General features: G+C 40.9%; 1 long non-coding RNA gene, 1 other non-coding gene and 1 pseudogene across 2 annotated transcripts; 2 read left to right on the top strand and 1 right to left on the bottom strand.

Annotated features, from left to right (window-relative positions):
• Window positions 1–3,147: 3,147 nt before the first annotated feature.
• Window positions 3,148–4,672, bottom strand: LOC123626211 (annotated as a pseudogene).
• Window positions 4,673–9,986: 5,314 nt separating this feature from the next.
• Window positions 9,987–19,997, top strand: LOC123626154. Its single transcript, XR_006730764.1, has 4 exons — window positions 9,987–10,022; window positions 15,469–15,575; window positions 16,927–17,064; window positions 19,927–19,997. It is a non-coding gene; the product is annotated as an uncharacterized LOC123626154 (long non-coding RNA).
• On the top strand, window positions 18,374–18,480 carry LOC123626317. Its single transcript, XR_006730805.1, has one exon. It is a non-coding gene; the product is annotated as a U6 spliceosomal RNA (small nuclear RNA).
• Window positions 19,998–20,654: the final 657 nt, after the last annotated feature.

The following is a 20,654-nucleotide window of genomic DNA, read 5'->3' as shown; positions in this document are numbered from 1 at the left end:
AAGTCAGATGGTTCTTGCATCTGCCAGGCAGGACATGTGTCCTATGACAACAGGGGCCTGGAAAGTGAAGACAAAGAGGACAGCAGCGGCCATGAGGACTGCCAGCCCCAGGTGAGGTCCTGTAGCCCTGGAGACAGGCAGGCAGGGATGAGGGGAGGCAGGAGGGTGAGGTCTGGGGAGGCCTCTGGGCTTAGACACTTTTCCTGAGGCTTTTGGCTCTGGTTTGGGCCTCTGAGCCCCACGCATTACCTCCTCCACAAGCGACAAGACCTCCCTTGACTCCTCAGCACAACAGTAGCATCGTGAAGGTCTTGGAAGAATTACTCACTGAATTCCCCCCACTGCTCTGTGTGTGCGTGTGTGTGTGTGTGTGTGCGTGTGTGTGCGTGTGTGTATGTGTGTGTGCGCGTGTGCGTGTGTGTGTGTGTGTGCGTGTGTGTGTGTGTGTGCATGCGTGTGTGTGTGTGCATGCGTGTGTGTGTGCATGTGTGTGTGTGTGTGTGTGTGTGTGTGTGTGTGTGTAGGCAGAGCTGGCCCTGAAGCTGGTGACCATGTCCTGGCCCATCCCTGAAGCTGCAGCTGGCAGGAAGGGCCATGTCCCATGTGGCCTGGAAGCCAGCAGAGGAGCACGGCGCCCCTCCCCAGGCATCAGCCCTGGGGGCAGCAACTTCAGAGCCCCTCCCCACAAGACCAGCTCTGGAGGCAGTGGAGTGGATTTCTTTTTAAAAAACAGCAACTTCTTTAGAGGGGCCACTTCATCCTACCATCTATTTGGTGCAGAAAGCCCCTCTGTGCTGGCCCGTGGCTCACAGGCACTCGTGGATGGAGCACACCCCCAACCCCCTCTCTGACTTCAGGCCCCACTTCAGACAACCCCTATTCGTCCAGAGGTTTGCCCTTTGAACCCAGATCTCCAGTTTCTGGTCAGTCCCAATCCCACATTGGAACAAGAGGCAGGACCCCAAGGCTGGTCTGGGCCACTGAGGCCAAGCAGGGACCACTGAGGCCCACCCTTCGCCTCTTCTTCTCTCTACCCAATGAGGCAGCTCTACCCTCCCCTTGAAGACCCTGCTGCTGGGAGGGAGAAAAGTCCACAGGACATGCCGAGCTGTCTTAACTCCACCAAATGGAGACAGTCACCAGCCCTGGCCGAGGCCCCCAACTCTGTCCAGCCCTGGCTGGCGTCCAGCATCCTCAGGGCCCCCAGCTCACCTGGCCCGCACTTTCCAGCAGCCTCTCGCTCTCACGCACACAAATGGCTCCGCACTCTGCCTTCCTCTAGCCCGGTGGTCCTCACAGGGTGGTCTTTGCACCAGCAGTAGCAGCATCACCTGGACATTTGTTAGGCACATTCACAAGCCCTACTCCAGGCCCACTGAGTCAGAAACTCCAGGGGTGGGACCCAGCAGTCTGCACATCCACAAGCCCTCCAGGGGCATCTGAAAACCTCTCATTCACCGACCCCCACCACAAGTCTGGGCTCAGCTGAGAAGCCTCAGCATGGATGGGGAGCTGGCCCCACAGAGCAGTCTGGGCATCTCTCCCTCAGGCCAACTGTCACTTCCTTGGGCCAAGGCCAGGGCCCTGACAGGCCCCAGGACACAGGCTCTCTTCCTCCCTCCTCCCCTGTGGCCAAGAACACCAAGTCCCTGTTGGTATTCTGACTTCCCTCCCTCCCTCAGGGCTGAGTTGCCAGAACAGCCTCCTAAGCAGCTCCTTTCACTCCAGAGACCAGCACACCCTCCGAGCCACCCCCAGACACCTCCAGCCCTCCAGCCCCAAACGTTCCCATGGCTCCTCCGTGCCCTGTGAGCCTGACACACACTGAGTGGCCCCCCCGGGCCCTGCCTTTACCCGCGAAGAGGTGGAGGGGCTGGCAGGTGACATGGTCACACACAGAGCACAGGAGGCAGAAGCAGGGCTACTGCTGACATAGGGTCCCCTATCAGAGCCATGGTTTACCTCATGGAAATCATCTGAACTCATCTCCGATTTTGACAGGCAAACTCCCTCATCCCTGAGAGGCCGAGGCTTCTCCCAGCGCCCCACTGCCCTGGCCAGTGGCAGGCCAGGCACAGGGCCTCCTGGCGAGTCCCAGAGTGGGTGTGCTGGGGCCCCCCTGCTGGGGCACAAGAAGGAAGTATCCAAACCACCTGCACTCAATTTTTTCTTCTCATTGTTTTTTTCATTTATATCTTAATATATATTTTAAATACAGTATAACATATATTTTTTTATAGTAATTTTTTACTCTTGGTGGAGCAAGAACAAAAGTTTGGCTACCACTGGCCTAAAGAATTGTGCTGTTCAGATGGGCATGTGTCTTTTCTGAGTCGACCCCTGGGAAGGAGGCTGCAGCTCCCGCCTCCCTCCATCCCAGATCCACACTTCCAGGAGGCAGCCCAGGATACCGTGGGGACAGCCTCGTCTGATGCTGCTTTCTCTTGCAGACCTCCACACCAGCCCAGAGAGAGGAGCGGCCTGTTCTCCTATTACTGTATTCTAACCTCTGAACTGCCCTCCCTCTGCAGTGTCCTCCCCTCATCATCCTACTTCACAGTGTCTCACCATCACCTCCTCCAGGAAGCTTTCCCTGAGTGGCTCCCCAGGGAGAACCCCAGTCATCTCCCCAAGGCAGCCCACTTGTCTTCTGTTACTTTTGTGGGTTCCTTCTATTCTCAAGCGTAACTGTAGTCTTAGAACAGTGACTAAGTGATCTCCTCAAAAAGCCCAGCGCCCCTGAGGCCATGCCCCATGTTTGAGGAATGTTCTTTGATGCTGAGAGTATCCACAACCAGCCCTACAGAAGTGCTGCAGTCCCTGAGTTCTGTGTGCCTGGAGATGCCTGCCTGGCTGTCATCCATGCATGTGTGTTCCCCCAGCAGCATGACTGTGCCTCCTGCCACCACCCAGCATCAGCATCAGTGGGAGGGGAGGTCATCTTTTTACCACTAGCTAACCAAAGTTGTTTTTCTTTTTATAACCTATTTTTTCAGACAGACTGGAAATAACAAGATTTTATCTTTTTTTTCTGCACAGGATGATGCTTCACAAAAGTAGTTTGAAGTTCCATCCATTCAGGTTTTATGCATTTTTTATTCATTTAAAAAGGGATTGTTCAGAGGAAAGAAATTATTTTCACCAGTTTCAGAACTGGTGGAGATTGGCTGTTTCACAGTAGCAGACAGTGCAATCAGTGTCTGCCAATGGATGTTCTCTGTAAACACGTCCTTCCCTGTTCCGGTAAACAAGTCCCTTGTGTCTCGTGTCACCCCACTCCTCTTGCCCATAAGAATCGTAAGTCTCCCCACAGAGTCTGAGCCCATAACATAGTAATCAGCACAACTTAGGGCTGGGGTGCTGTAGCTGTTAGCATAGGAATCGCAGCTCTGTTCATCATCAGTGGTGCCGTCTCCATCACCTTAGTCATATTGTCCTCATTTCTCTTACATTGGGGGTGGTGGTGGAGATCTCCACCCAGCTGGGGACACTCCTCTTGATCTTGGAGTGAGAAGTCCTCTTTTGCAACTCACTGGCTTTGGAGTGGAAAGGATTCTCCTAGGAGTTGGTGTCCCTCTTGGTACACGAACTCCACCAGCTGGGCCGCGACTTCTCCCCTTCCTCTGGTAATTGCTGGGGTTGGTACATCTCTTGTATCCAAGGCGGGTTTCCCTCCAACCACTGGAAGATCTGCATTTTCTGAACCGTCATTCAAATGTATTAATTCCTGGAGCTGTACTTGCCTCACCTCATCATTACAGTCACGGATGAGAAACTTTTTTGAGTTTTCTGAAAACGTGTCATCCAGGCATAAGCTTCTGTAGGCACTTCAATGACAGAACATGGAGATGGAAGTACTTTGAAGTACTTTGGTTCTCCACTTTTCCTCAAATCTTCCTCCTTCACCTCGTCTTTCATGGAACCTTTTCCAAGGGTGGACATTTTTGTCAAAGTTTCTTCTTGTAAACACTTCAGAAACTTGCCATGTGGGCCCAAAAGTTTCCCCACAAGGTTGAACTTAAGGATCTGTTTTACAGGAGTTAACACTGTGTTCCAGCTTTATGTTCCTGTTAATCTCCACCTCAATGTACTTTTCTTCACCTTTGCTCTCTCCTTTTCGACACCCCCAGCCACAGGGCGTGCTTTGAAGGAGGGGTCCAGGGAGTCCCTCCGGCCATCAGCTAGGCCAGACACTTCTCTAAGCTCACTGGCTGCCCAAAGCTCAGCCTGGAAGGGAGCAGGCAGCAGCGGCTCAGCAACCTCCAAGCCCCCCCCCCCCTGTGCCAGTAGCAGAGAGACCGGCCACCTGCCATAGAAGCGGCCAAGCCTGCTGGACAGCCAGGCAGGTGTGGCTGCACAGAGGCTGGCAAGGGCTGCTCAGCCTCGATCCCCAGTGGCAGCCGAGGGCCCAGCACTGGAGACCCCTGCCTATGGACTCTGGGTGAGGAGGAGCAGGCACAGGCTGTGCATTCAGTCAGGCTGCTGGGCCATAGGTCCGGTGGGTGGCACACTGGGAGATACTGAGGCTGCCCGGGGCGAGCCCAGCCAGCCTGCGCAGGTGCATGACACGCAGATGGTGGGGACAGAGCAGCCCCAACCGGCCACGCGTCCAGAGGAGCTTGGTGGAGGGGACGATTTGTCCGTTGGCAGTTGTGCGCATGCGCAGTGACATCACATTCTGATGCGCATGCGCACTTGCTTTAACGGCTGTGCTTGGCTGTGCTTGGCTGTGCTTGGTGCTGCTTGGCTCTTCCTGGCAGTTTATTCCTGTCAGTCGTTAGAAACCGAGATTTTCCTCGGAGGTCGTGGTCAGATAGGGTTGTCTTGATTGTACTGGGCTCCCCAGGTGGGGAATAAGCAAGGGGGTGGGGTGGGAGGTGGGGGTGAGCTGAGGTTCCTGTGAAGCCCGAAGCCGCCACCATGAGGAAGATCTTTTGCTTCGGGAGAAAGAAGGTTGGGCTGCCCTCCGGCCCCTCCAGCAACCATGGCGAGACCAGGGTGGGCCTGGAAGGCGAGGCTGGTGACAGCGCCTTCCTACAGCCATGGTACCACATCCGGGAAAAAGATCTCAGCAAAATTCACCAAGCTGCCAGCGCTGGTGACTTAGCGAAATTGGAGCGGATCCTTTCACTGAAGAAAAAGGCCTTGGATGCCAGAGATAGAAAGAACAGGTAATGGGATGGCCATCCTGGGCCTGGGTGCCAGGCGGGTGTGGGGGAAACGCCCTTCCCAGACTGGCGGGAGCCCGGACTGCCATCAGCCAGGGCGCCGGGCTGTCCTCCCTGGGGGCTCCACAGCACCTGGGATGTGGGAACCTTCTAGGCGTCCAGCGCCAAGGCCGTCTTCATGGGCAGCAGCACAAAAGCCAAACTTAAGCTGGTTCCCCATCCACTCATGATTCCCCTTCTAGAACCCTTTATTGCCAATTTTACCTATTTAACTAACACAAGTATATACAGTGTTTTATTTTTAATGTACACATTTTAAAACATTGTTATATACGTTATAGAAAGGTACATAATGAGAGTAATAATTCACATAATGTATCAAATTCTGGGCCAAAACATCTTTGCATGAAATTCAATATCCGTTTTATGTCAATGTACATCTATGTGACTGTGTCCTTTACTCAGGGAACTTAGAAGGAAACTTTCAAGTGGGTATATGGTACCATAGTCTTCAACAGGAAGACTCATTTTTCTGAAAATGTGAGTTCCTTCTATATTTATCAATTTTACGTAAGCCAAATAAAAGTATTAAGGTTTTCACATTTTTGAGTTACACAGGGTATCTCTGTCTTATTGTGTTTTGTAATGGAGTGAAGAAGGCTTGTTCTTCTAGATTTCAAAATGTGCTATTAATTTCCACAAATTAATCATTTATTAACAGTTACAGAGACAGATAAATGAACGGAACAGGATAGAAAATCCAGAAACACCCAAATATAGGAAAAAATTTAGAACTTGATAATGGTGACAAATCCAAGAAGAAAAAAACTGACTGGTAATTTAAAATTGGGCAAAGTACATTTTTTGCAGATCTACAAGTGACCTACACACATAGGGAAAAATAGTGTCCTAGCTAAGAGAAGGATTTTAAGTTAAAAGAGGAATGAGATACTGTTAATCTAGCCACAGAGTTAATAAGAATGAAGATATTAAATACTAATATTAAAAATTGAAAATAGTTATACCGGTGCTTATAGTTTGTTGCTGATTTCTTTTCACATACACAACTTGGTGGTAACTGTGAACTTAATGACACTGACACGCTGCCTATTGCACTAAGGAGGCAACTGTAACTACACATTTACAAAATATATATGCCCTTTACACATGAATTCCATTGTACTAAAATATCTTCAAGAAACAGAGATCATACAATTTGTTTTTCTTAGCACTTCTTAAAATAATAATGTATTAGGAGAAACACATAGGATGGATTTTATAAATCAATTTGGTTGTGTCCATAGGATGAAATAATATGTGACCATAGAAGGTGGCATACATATGTATGTGTGCTGACAGGTAAAGAATATTTAGGTATATCAAGTAAGAATAAAACTTATTTTGATTATACATATACACAAACACACTGTGGTCTTGTGTTAGCTGTAAATTGTACAAAATGTGATACAATTTGATATATCTGGGCATTTGTATTATAAGTGAATTTTTTTCCTTTTTCTTATCTGTGATTTCTGCAATTAGCATGTCTGCTTTAAAAGTCCTAGTAAAAATTTACTATTAATGATATAATCCCTGGGAAGAGCAGTAATACGAGTCTTGCAGAGACAGAAATAATTTCTTCATTTCTATTGATTTATTTTTAATTTTTTTGTGGATTGGAATCTTCTGCCAACTTTTAGCCCTTCAGAAATAAAGGGGATCTTTTTATCTGTACCTGAAGATTTTGTTTTAGATACATTTGTATAATGTGCATATGTTTTGTTACATATATATTTATTACTTATATGTAAAAAGTTGAGATTAATCATATTTTAGTTGTATAATTATGAAAATGAAAAATAGCAAGTATAACTGATTGTTAGTATTACAGAGTTAACACTTTATAAGAGTTTTCTTTCAAAATATTGAACTTTTCAACTCTATCCTTTCAATCCATTTATTCATCAAACATAGTGTGAATACTTATTATGTAGCAGCATATTCTACTATCTTTTAGGAGACATCCATCCTTAAAAAATTCCTATTTACCTGACCAGCCTGAGCAATTGAGATATTAAAAATTGGAGTAAGCCAGGCGCGGTGGCTCACGCCTGTAATCCTAGCACTCTGGGAGGCCAAGGTGGGTCAATCATTCGAGGTCAGGAGTTCGAGACCAGCCTGAGCAAGAGCGAGACCCCGTCTCTACTAAAAAAAATAGGAAGAAATTATCTGGCCAACTAAAATATATGTAGAAAAAATGAGCCGGGCATGGTGGGGCATGCCTGTAGTCCCAGCTACTCGGGAGGCTGAGGCAGTAAGATCGCTTAAGCCAAGGAGTCTGAGGTTGCTGTGAGCTAGGCTGACGCCATGGCACTCACTCTAGCCAGGGCAACAAAGCAACACTCTGTCTCAAAAAAAAAAAAAAAAAAAAAAGTATTAGGGCTTAACTTCAGTTAAAGCTTTTCCTCACTCCTTTCAAATGAAAGCATTTCTGGAGGCAGAAAATTATAAAAGATGAGCTTTAACTGCCCTTTTAAAATTTGTAACAGTATTAAATACTAATATTAAACATTGAAAATATCTGATTGTCACACATCATGTAAATGTGAATATTGAATAAAGGAGACATACCTATTCATTTGAGTCCTGGGTTTCCTTTGCTTTGAAGTTACTTGAAAATCAAAGTAAGAATTACTTGGTTTTAAAATTTTTGTTATTTCAACCTCCTTTTATCATAGCATTTCTTTTTATTATTTCAGCATATTACGGGGGCACAAATGTTTAGGTTATGTATATTGCCTTTGCCCCACCTGAGTCAGAGCTTCAAGCGTGTCCATCCCCCAGACAGTGCACACTGCAGGTGTGAATACACCCATATCGTCTTCCCCCCTCCCATCTGCATGACACCCAGTGAATATTACTACTATATGTGCACGTAAGTGTTGTTCAGTTAATACCAATTTGATGGTGAGTGCATGTGGTGCTTATTTTTCCATTCTTGTGATACTTCCCTTAGTAGAATGGGCTCCAGCTCTATCCAGGATAATACAAGAGGTGCTAGATCACCATTGTTTTCGTGCCTGAGTAGAACTCCATGCTGTACATATATCACATTTTGTTAATCCACTCCCGTATTGATGGGCACTTGGGTTGTTTCCACATCTTTGCAATTGTGAATTGTGCTGCAACAAACATTCGAGTGCAGATGTCTTTTTTAATAGAATGTCTTGTTTTCCTTTGGGTAGATGCCCAGTAATGGGATTCTGAAATTTATATAAATGGCAATGATACCAGTAGAACTGCCATAGACCTATTGTAGATGCCATATTTCACTTAATGTAGGGCACCATTCATTGTGTGATCCCCTGTTATTTTGTTTATGAATGAGATAATTTTTAAATGCTGCCCATTATAGTTGAAATAAGTCATGAATAAAAAGTATCATTCCAGTATCAGTGATGTTAAAATGTGAGAAAATGAGCACCCTAGCATCATTGAAATACAGTGTTATCTCTAGGCTTGAAAAAAAATACCTCACAAAATAGGTATAATTGTGTCATTTTACTTAATTAAAAGGTTGTCTTTGTTTAATAGTAGTAATAATTATATTATCTAACAATCATTGAGCTATTATTTGCATTAGGAACTGTTCAAAATACTTTGTACAGATTCTCATTTAAGCATCACGGTGATGTCCTATGAGATAGCTACTATTTTTTCGTGTGCCTATTTTATTGAAGAGGAAATTGAGGCACAGAAAAGGCCAGGTGATAGCTAGTAATTGATAGAGCTTAAAGTAGGATGCAAACCCAAGTCGAACTGACTCCAAAAGCCAAGCTCTTTCTCTTCAAATAGGCTGCTCCTTTATTAATGCAGTAGGAATAGGAGCTAATAAATGTTGTACTTTCTTCACAAGAAAATTAAATATTTGTTTTGAAGGTGGAGGAATAACATGCTGTTTAATATTTACAGTTACCTGAATCACTGTATATTTTAAGATAGTGCACTACAATTTCCTAAAAATCCCTCTCACTTTCATAGGACTGCTCTCCATTTGGCCTGTGCCAGTGGCTATCCAAAAATGGTTACTATCCTTGTGGACAGAAAATGTAAGCTCAATGTCCCCGACAGTGAAAAAAGGACAGCTCTGATTAAGGTATGTAGCAGCCATCTATTTCAGTATGAGATGGATTTGATTTCAATACACACAATAAGAATAAATTTATTTCATTTAAACAGAACTAGTTGGTGGAATCTGTGGAATGTTTTGAGTTCCTAGAATTTATGATGTATTTCTTTTTTTTTTTTTTTTTCTTTTTTTTTTTTTCTTGAGACAGAGTCTCACTTTGTTGCCCGGGCTAGAGTGAGTGCCGTGGCATCAGCCTAGCTCACAGCAACCTCAGACTCCTGGGCTTAAGCGATCCTACTGCCTCAGCCTCCCGAGTAGCTGGGACTATAGGCATGAGCCACCATGCCCGGCTAATTTTTTTGTATATATATTTTTAGTTGGCCAGATAATTTCTTTCTATTTTTAGTAGAGACGGGGTCTCACTCTTGCTCAGGCTGGTCTCGAACTCCTGACCTCGAGCGATCCACCCGCCTCGGCCTCCCAGAGCTAGGATTACAGGCGTGAGCCACCGCGCCCGGCCTATGATGTATTTCTTGATCTGATACTGATAGGCAGTACAATGCCAGAAAGAGGAGTGTGCCAGCATCCTGTTAGAACGTGGTGCGGATCCAAATCACAGTGACGTCTATGGCAACACAGCTCTTCACTATGCTGTCTATCATGGGAACCTGTCAATCACAGAAAAACTCCTTTCACATGGCGCAAATATAGAAGCAATAAACAAGGTATAGATCAACCAACTTTGTTTTCAAAATATAGAACACTGACATATGTAACCATCAATTTTCCATATTTGGAAGCTCAAATATTCCCTGAATGAAAATAGTTTGAAATAACTTAATTGTCTAAGATTTTACTTTAAATATTTAAACACTTAAAGAAACATTAGAGGATGCAGCTTTCTTTTATACATTCATGGTTAATATTTGTGAACACCCTCCATGTCTTAAAGGAAAGCTTGCTTTTTCAAGTTTTTTTCCAAACAAGTTTTTTTTTTTCCCCCCTAATTCATATAAAACAACCCAGGGATGCCAAATATGCCCTGGAAGTAGGCTTTATCTTAAAACTCATATCTAAAGCATTATACAGCAAATGGAAGTCTTGCTGCTGTTGACAAGTTCCCTAAAAATGTGATTTATATCAAAGTGACTTATCTCTAATTGGCAAGTCTTAAGAGAGAAAAATGGAAAGGGAAAAAGAGAACAATCAGAAATATGCCGGCCAGTTTGGAAATCAGGTAATTTAGGGAAAATACAATGGAGATGTTTTTTGTATGTTTATTTGTTTGATTGTTCCCAGTTTATATGTTTAGACAAAGTGATCTTCAATTTTCAGAAAAATAATTCTCATTTTGGGAAACAGTGGTAGTGAGTTGTAAACTTGCACAGAAATCAGACTGGCAGTGAATAGGTGGTGATGATGTGGGGAAGACTTCAGAAGAGGGAAGAGTAATTACTCAACTGACTTCTTATCCTACTCTTGCAGAAACAGCCACTTAGACAAGACTCTACTAGAATTTCTTGTTGGGAAGGTGGGTGATACAGAGCTTATAAAAAGCAAAATCAGGCTGTATTTTGAGTTTCTTAGTCCCTGTTCTAACCCTGTGCAGTAAAATTAAGTGGAGTTTTCAGTAAATAACTCCATGTTTTACTTTTTCCTGTTTTTGGGCAGATCTCCAAATGATCAAGGGACTTGGCTATGTGAGAGAGATAAGACAGTGAAGTGATTGTCTACTCCACTGATTCTCAGCTAGAGTTGTATATCCACAGTGACCTGGGAAAATTTTTTAAGAATCTACAAGTCTTTGCCAATCCCTGAAGACTTTGGTTTAGTAAATGGATAAGGCCTGGACATATATATTTAAACAGATTTCCTCAAAGCTGGCTGCAGTCATATATGCCTGTTGTCCCAGCTATTCTGGAGAGTTGAGGCAGGAGGATCACTTGAGCCTAGGAGTTCAAGCCCACCTGTGCAACATAATGAAACGCTCCTGTAACCAATGAAAAAAAATTTTCTTGAGATTCTGATGCACTCCTATTTAAGAATCACTGAATAAATACATATAATATATATTACCATATTTCAAAAACTGAAGAAATCTCCAGAAGATTTGGAGTTTGATAGATGCTACTTCCTTCAAATCTCTCCTTTCTAATAATATCAGTCTGACTTTATCTGCCTTTGTCTAGCTCTGTGGTTGAGCAGTTCAAAAGAATATCATTGGGAATATCTATCAGCTTATAAACTAACACCTTTTTCCTTCTCTTTAACAATCCTTCACTGCCATTCAGAGAGTCTTTAGAAATTTGTTTTCAGACAGTCTTTCAATAAGTAGCAGCGGGCCCTTTCAGGATTTCACATTTCTTTGTTAACATTCAGGGGATTAGCTCAACAAATGTTTACTACAAGCAGGGTTTTCTCAAATAGAATGATAGCAAATCCTGAACCTTTTATTCAGGTACAGCTGTATTAAGGACTATCTCTGTATGTCTGTTAAGTTCATAGAGCTTTGGCATAATGAGGATGGCAGTTTTAAACACTGAGAGCCTTGAAGTTCCTAAGAACATAGATACAAATTCTTTTTTTTTTTTATTTCAGCTCATCATGGGGGTACATAAGTTCAGGTTATATACATTGTCCATGTCCCGCCCATCCTCCTGAGTCAGAGCCTCAAGTGTGTCCATTCTCCAGACAGTGCACCTGGCACTCACCATGTAGTCATACCTCCATCCCCTCCCCCCACCCCCCATCTCCCCGAGTCAGCACCTTCAAGCATGACCATTCCCCAGACGGTGCACAACGCACTCATCATGTAGGCATACACCCATCCTCTCCCCCCACCCCCCATCTCAGTCTGATATCCACTTGGTACCCTTCCCCCATGTGCATTTAGGTGATGATCAGGGAAACCAATTTTCTGGTGAGTACTTGTGATGCTTGTTTTTCCATTCTTTGAATACATCACTTAATACAGTGGGTTCCAGTTCTCTCCAGGAGAACCAAAGAGATGTCGTATCACCGTTATTTCTTATAGCTGAGTAATATTCCATGATATACATATACCACAGTTTACTAATCCATTCGTGGATTGATGGGCATTTGGGTTGTTTCCACATCTTTGCAATTGTGAATTGTGCTGCTATAAACATTCAGGTGCAGGTGTCTTTGTTGTAGAATGACTTTTGTTCTTCTGGGTAGATGCCCAATAATGGGATTGCTGGATCGAATGGTAGGTCTACTTGAATCTGTTTAAGGTATCTCCATAATGCTTTCCACAGGGTTTGCACTAGTTTGCATTCCCATCAGCAGTGTATGAGTGTTCCTGTCTCTCCGCATCCACGCCAACATGTGTTGTTTTGGGACTTTTTGATAAAGGCCATTCTCACTGGAGTTAAGTGATATCTCATTGTGGTTTTGATTTGCATTTCCCTGATGATTAGGGATGTTGAGCATTTTTTCATATGTTTGTTAGCCATTCTGATATCTTCTTTTGAAAAATTTCTATTCATGTCCTTTGCCCACTTTTTGATAGGGTTGTTTGATTTTTTCTTGCTGATTTTCCTGAGTTCTAAATAGATTCTTGTTATCAGTCCTTTATCTGATGTGTAGTATGCGAAAGTTTTTTCCCACTCTGTAGGCTGTCTGTTTATTTTCGTGACTGTTTCTTTGGCTGTGCAGAAGCTTTTTAATTTAATCAGGTCCCATTCGGTCATTTTTGTTGTTGCTGTGATTGCCTTAGGGGTTTTCTTCATAAATTCTTTGCCGAGACCAATGTCTGTAAGAGTCTTTCCTACATTTTGTTCTAGAATTCTGATAGTTTCCCACCTCAGATTTAAGTCTGTTAGCTACCGTGATTTGATTTTTGTGAGAGGTGAAAGCTGTGGGTCCTGTTTTAGTCTTCTACATGTAGCTATCCAGTTTTCCCAGCACCATTAATTAAATAAGGAATCTTTTCCCCAGAGTATGTTTTTGTCTGCTTTGTCAAAGATTGGATGGCTATATGAGGATGGTTTTATATTTGGATTTTCTGTTCTGTTCCATTGGTTTCTGTCCCTGCACTTGTACCAATACCAAGTAGTTTCAATAATCACAGCTTTGTAGTATAGTTTGAAGTCTGGTAAATTAATACCTCCCATTTTGTTTTTGTTGCTTAAAATTGCTTTTGCTAAACGGGGTCTTCTCTGGTTCCACACAAAGCATAGAATTACTCTTTCTATATCTGTGAAAATTCTTTTAATAATCCAGTTTTATCAGTCCTGTGAGCTAACACTAACCCTACATAAGTTAACCATTTGGTTAACAATCTGGGAAAAATGAACACAAATGGACAGTAGATGAACAGATGCTTGAAAAATTCTTGAAGTGGGTATTATGAGTCTTAATAGCAACTTTTATTACACGTTGGGGCTTGGTATTTTGGTAAAACCTATGATACTAAAGAAAGGAAAGATTTCACATGTACGTATGTGCTTTATGCACAACTATTTGGAAACATCTTTAGCAAATTTGAGAACACAAGCACTATAGTCAAAATGCAGCCCATCAATAGGTTTAGTTTGTTTCCATAAATTGAGTCCACTTGTAAAATTTAGGAGACATGGAGGAAACTGGGTTTCAGGCTTCCCCAAAGAATCAAACCAATTGTCCCTTGAGCTCATATGACTGTTTGCTATGCTGTGCGGATCTTCCCCCTTTATACAAGGTGTATGTTCTCCAGTTTGCTCCTGTGCCCACCTAGGTGCTTCCATGTTCAGGTCACCTACTTTGCCTACATAAGCATTTGAGAGGAGAAATCTTGTTTCATAGTATATTTTGAAATGATTTCAAGGTTTTCAGGAGAGCTTATACTTGTTGATAATGTATGTCATCTATATTATATGTTAATCTATTAGTAATATGGTTGGATTTTAGGATATAGAAGTTCTTTTTTACAAAATCTATTTTTCTTTATATATACCATAAATAATCATTCTCCTATTAGCAAGCCTATAAGCTTTCTAGGTTACCCATGGTTATAGTTGGCTAGGCTGTGCATAATTCAGACAACAGTATATCTTTCTCCTCTGCGTAGACCCTGTGAAGTGCAAATGATTTAGTGGCTTCCATTATGTTAGCAATAATCCACACAGATCACCATTAGAACTTTTATTGATAAGCCATTATATTTTTATTTCTGATTTATATTTTGCATAAAGTAAAAATAAGTTTGTAAGTACCAATTAAAATGGAAATCAGAATACAGGTGGAATATAATAAAGTAGATATGCATTAGCATCCCAGGATTGTCATTATAATTGAGGAGAAAAGTCATGCATCATCTTGTCATAGGAGAAACAACATGGATCATGTAATAATAAGGAATTGAAGTTCATTTATTCAGAGCCCATTTCCTTAGTGACCCATTTGGGGAAGTAGTACCTGACATTGGCACCTGGGGTCCTACACCACTGTTAGAAGAGAATCACATGAGTTTGTGTCACCTGGAGGAAACCTCCATATTTACTGGAAAATTCTCAAAACTGTATCTCTGAAGATTTAGTTCTTCACATGTTCTTTTGCAAGAAAAGTATTGTCACATGGAGATGAGGCAAAGTTTGAGAGATTTCTTTATTACTGGACATATGATACACAATTTTGCTCACTTTCTGTAGCATAGATGGTCATAGAATCTGTCTCTTGGGGTATAGTCTTTAATTGTGGTAAATAAATACTCTCTGCAATGTCATTTAAGAAACATTGCTGTAGATATAATAATTGAGATCATTAATTCAATAAAAGTACTTGAAGCATTTACTACTATGTCTTAGGGTTTGGGAATGAGGAGATAAAAGATACAACCCCTGCCCTCAAGAAGTTCTTGGTTTGGGTAGAAAACAATAAAATACGTACAGTGTACCATGGTAAATGTGATAGAAACAAAGATTCTTGGAACCCATAAATGTGTGAAGTGAATTTTGGAGATGGCAGGAGCTGGCGTGGAGAGGGAGAGGAGGGGAGTTTCTAAGGGAAGGAGCAGCACATGGGAAAGCACAGAGGGGCGAGAGGATGAAACTACCTTTCATTTACTTTCTGTATGATATGTTTAAGTTCATAGGATCTTACATCAAATTTTCAGTTCAATTGGTAGATATGAAATTTTGTAAATGATATATCAATTTTGCTGTATTACAGGATCACCTCACTCCACTTTTACTTGCTGTGAGTGGAAAAAAAGAGGAAATGGTAGAATTTTTGGTAAAGAAGAATGCAAATGTAAATGCAGTCGATAAAATGAACAGGTATAGTATTTAGTGCTTTTTTTTTTAAAAAAAGTGAATGTTATTTTAGGGTAGTAAGAGTCATTCAAGTCAGAAGTATTAAAAGAACAAGAAGATTAACATAATTTTTGGGAGGATAGAGTGACAAATGTCAACACAAATCATCAGTTAGGTATACAAGCAACTACGTGGACTGGGCAACCTAAAGAACAGTATGCAGTAGGATTTGTCATCTCTTATAATGCTGACTGATATTTGTTGTTTGTAATCTGATGTTTTTGATCATGTGATCTTATATCAGCTAAAGATGTTTCATGCTAGTTTTATTAAAGTGTGGACTTTAACTTTTAGTTCACTTTATGCCTCAATATCGAAGTTCTTAACCCTTTTATAATATTTTTTAACTTTTTCTTCTAGAGTTTTCCTTCAAAAATGCTATATGAAACATAAATAGAAGTTGAAAGTCATTTTGTCTTTTTGATAACTCTTTGCTTTAAGTTGCTTTCTTTGAAGAATATTGATGTTAGGTGATTCCTAAAGGATTATTAATTGCTATAGCTAGATACTGTGGGTTCATCAGTTTTTTTTACTGTTTTTATTTCTAGCGTATTTTGATTTTTTTCTTTTTAATTGTTATGAGAAAAGGGAGAAAGAGAACTTTATTTGGATAATGTTTCTCTTTAATGAAGAAGATAAGCCATAAGTGGATGATAAAGGGAAAAGAGGCTTTCCATTCACATAAGACCGGGTTTAAATTCTAGCTTTCCCACTTGCTAAGTAAGTGTGTGACCTTGGGAACACTACTTATCACCAAATGTGTATTCTAACATGAAAAGGAGAATAACAATATGCCTTTCCAGGATGGTTGTGTACAAGTCAGATTATATAGAGAGCATTGAATTCAGTGCCCAGCGCATGCTCATCAGCATGATTAACTGAAACCAATATGACTCCTATTTTTATCATTATTATTGATGTTATTGTTTTAAGCCTGCAGATAGCTCCTATTTAACTGACCCCTGGTTGACTTTGAATTACAGTACATTATATCAAAATAGGGAGGACATGGACAGTACTTCAGTTAATACCTTGCTTACTTTAGATAAGTGATCTCAGCAAAGAATGACCAACTCCTCCTATGTTATACCTTAATGAGACAAAATGCTACCTTTTTGTCCCTTGCTTTTAACCTTGGTGGTAATTTATAAAGATAAACACTTGAGCATCCAAGATGCTTGTGCCAGTTAGTACATGTAAATGGTTAATTCTACACTGACAGGCAGAATATTCAGCTGGTAATATATATTAAATTAGCATTTTAAATAACTTTTTTAAAGTTCCTAGGCATGAAGTTATCTCTCTGTTATTTTAGAACAGCCCTCGTGCTTGCTGCACATTGTAAATCACCAAGTATAGTCACTCTTCTTCTTGAGCAAGATACTGATGTTTTTCATGAAGATATCTTTGGATGGGCTGCAAAAGATTATCCCACTGCTAGTGGTTTACATAAGTAAGTATTTACATTAAAAGACTAATTAACACTAAACTGAGGTTTAAAATAATTATCAGTCTTTTCGCTCATGCATCAGGTGAAATTTCATAGTGTGTTTCAGGTAGCATGGGAATGGCAGTGAGTTAGTCCAATTAATCAGTCAGAAATGAAGCAAAAGGCTAAAGTAGTTAAAAGTAGTAATAGGTACAGAATTCTTCATTTCAGGAGTTTTAAGACCATTATCTTTAGTGATATCAATGTTTTCCATTTCATTAGATGAATAACCCCTCAGCATGGGATAATAATCATGTGACATATTTGATTCTTCTAATTAGTTATTTGGGTCTTGAAGTGTCTAGCTAACAGAAAATTTTGTACTGTCTCCTAGGGGCTATCTCCTATAGCCTCCTCCTTGAATTTCTGAAGAAATTAAAGTGTTCTCTAAGTGCAAAGAAGACAGCCATTTTTACAAGTCAGAAGGAGGGGAATGAAAGGACATTTCAATCATTCTATTGCCTCCTTTGATTCTGTCGTTGCATTTGACACTGGTCTTGCTATCTGGAAATGATTGACCTTTGCAACCAGGATGCCCTTACAGGTTCACATCCCTCAGTGTTCACGGTGATCCATACTTAGCCTTCAATGTCACATCTTTTTTGATTTCATGTGCATAGGCACATATGCTCCACCATTGTTCCTAAAGCAGCAGTACCCTGGTCTGGCAGCTGGGCCTCCTAGCTATGCCCACACACACAGTCAGCAAAATGGCCCTCCCTCCACACTCAAAACCTCACATGGGGCCCTCATCTCAGCCTGGACTTAGCCTAGATCTTCTTGGTAAGTTATCCTTTGATGCCCTTCTTTGTCTTCCCTCTAACAAATAGTTGGGATTGTTCTAAATAGTCAGAGAGTTTCAAATATTGTTGCAGGAAGATATTAGGGCTTCCTTTCTTCTTTGCTACTGGATTTGTGTGCTAAGCCCTCTTTTCCCCCTGTGTGGTGCCTTTTCTTAGGTACCAGAAAGTTACATTTCATCCTTGTGCAGAGTTACGGTCACAAACTTGTAGTTGGCCCCTCATGTGATCTGTTTTTCACAGTGAAAATCTCCCAAGCTATCAATACTTGCATCTGTACCTCAAGTTTATTAAATATTTTCAAGTTCCACCACACAAGGAAGCCAGTCAACAGAATTCTCTGAGTCTAAAGTAGGTTAATTGGTTGACTGGCTCCTCTGTTGATTAAATAAATAAATAAATAAACAGGAGGTTGGTTGGATTCAATGGGGCCAAGCCTCATCCATGACTCGTCAGTGTCCAAGTAGGACTTTGTGCTTGCTTCATCAACACTTACAGTAAAATTGAAAGAATATGGAGAAGATTATCATGGTCCTTGCCCAAGGATGGCATAAAAATTTATGAAGCATTTCATATTTTGTGCAGTCCTTTGAACATCATTTGACTAGTTGCTGACTAGCTCCAAGGAAACAGGGTGTGTCAGAGCAAAACAGGTGTCACCCAATATTAAAATTGTGATTTTCACTAAAAAGAAAATTGTGTAAAGTGATCTGTGAAATGACAGTGGAGTTGAGTATTGGACATGTAATGTTATGGTGCAAATATGTTGTTGGTACTTACCTCAGACATGAGAAAATGTTAACTAGCATCCCCTTCATTGAACTTAGAAAAAAATAAAAGTAACGTGTTGCTTTCCACGTCACTTGGAGAGAAACATGGAGAGTAAGCATCATGCTAACAAAGATCTGCTGGTTCAGAGTTTGAGTAGGTAGAGAAGGAACAGTAGCAGTCCAAACCAGGTCTTGACATTTATTAGTTTTCCACCCTTGGTGTGATTGATTAGGTCAGTAATGGGGGACATTTATTTTATCTAATTTAAGGCTATAATATATTTATTAATACATTTTGTTTCAAAGTATAAAATAGCTGAGATACCCTGAATTATGAGCCACAGAGAATAGGACAACTAATAATTGAAATTAGGACTCAATAACATTTCCTGAAAACTTTAACATCTGGAAAAAATACAGAATGGGTTTTAAATTTTTTTTTTTTTTTTTTTTTTGAGACAGAGTCTCACTCTGTTGCCTGGGCTAGAGTGCCGTGGCATCAGCCTAGCTCACAGCAGCCTCAGACTCCTGGGCTCAAGCCATCTTCCTGTCTCAGCCTCCTGAGTAGCTGGGACTACAGGCACTCACCACCATGCCCTGCTAACTTTTTCTGTTTTGGGTAAAGATGAGGTCTTACTCTTGCTTAGCCTGGGTTAGAACTCCTGAGCTTAAGCCTCCTGTCTTGGCTTCCTAGAGTGCTAGGATTACAGACATCAGCCACCACACCTGGCCTCAGAATGAATTGCATTTGGGATTCTAAAGTAATATCAGCAATTAAATTCAAGAACAAAATATTCCATTACTTCACTATTTCTTCAAGCATTGTAAAAATGTTATATTGTTAGTATCAAATATATATGACAACCTATTAATACTGACAGAAGGCAGAAAAATTCTCATGTCCTAAAGATGCTGAGCCTAAGAAAAGCAACTTGTCAATGAACAAATAACTGTTGGTTATAGCGCTAAGACTTCTTTTACGTTCAGGACACTTTTCATTATGTCAAGCGTACTGTAGTTAGTTGACTGAACTATACTGCCCACACTTCATGAGGACTTCACCTTACCTTTTTATTCTTTAATTAGAAGCTTAATAAGAACTTTGCAGAGCTTACGGATTTGAAGTGTTGGGGTAATTAAAGTTCTGATATTAGCTCTGATTTTGTTGAAATACTCTTGAGAATTTCATATATTTGGTAAATATTTTCATATAAGCACTAAAATAGTAATATTATTTATTACATTTTTATACACAGTATTCACCACCAAACTTCAGAATATAAAGAAGAAAAGATACCTGACAACGCTTCTCAAAATAACAATGCAGGTAAAACTTCTAATAGTGAATTATTCTTGGTCGTTCTACCAGGGGTAAAAAATTAAGAGTAAGGAAGTTTTGAGCACAGAGGAGCAGTTAAAAAGTCAATCTGTAAATTGCATGTGTATTTTTAAAATTTATTTCTTAGTAGTCTAGAATTTAGAATTATTTAATAAGGTAGTTGTAGGGACTTTATAATGTCAAACAGTATTGTCTAAAAAGAGTCTTCATTTAATTATGGTCCCTAAAATGCTCTATGATGTTCTTGAATAAATAAAAAAAAGGTTTTAAAGTTAATATGTTATATGGTTCCTCTATGATCACATTATAATAAATTGGACATCTTATTAAAATGAGTTGTTTATATTTATATATCTCAGAAATGAATATTAATTACAGTTGATCTGAAGAATGCACAGGTTAGGGGCACCAATTCCCTGTTCAGTCAAAAATTTGTGTATAATTTCTGACTCTCCCAAAACTTTACTACTAGCCTACTGATAACATAAGCAGTCAGTTAACGTGTTTTGTATGTTATATGTTGTATTATATACTGTATTCTTACAATAAAGAAAACTAGAGAAAACATCATTTTTAAGAAAATCACAAGGAAGAAAAACTGTATTTACTATTCACAAAGTGGAGGTGGATCATCAGACAGGTGTT

This window comes from Lemur catta, chromosome 21 (assembly GCF_020740605.2).
Source record: "Lemur catta isolate mLemCat1 chromosome 21, mLemCat1.pri, whole genome shotgun sequence".
In the NCBI taxonomy this organism is placed as follows: Eukaryota; Metazoa; Chordata; class Mammalia; order Primates; family Lemuridae; genus Lemur; species Lemur catta.
Note: the sequence above shows the minus strand (reverse complement) of the source record. Positions and strands in the feature narration are given on the sequence as shown.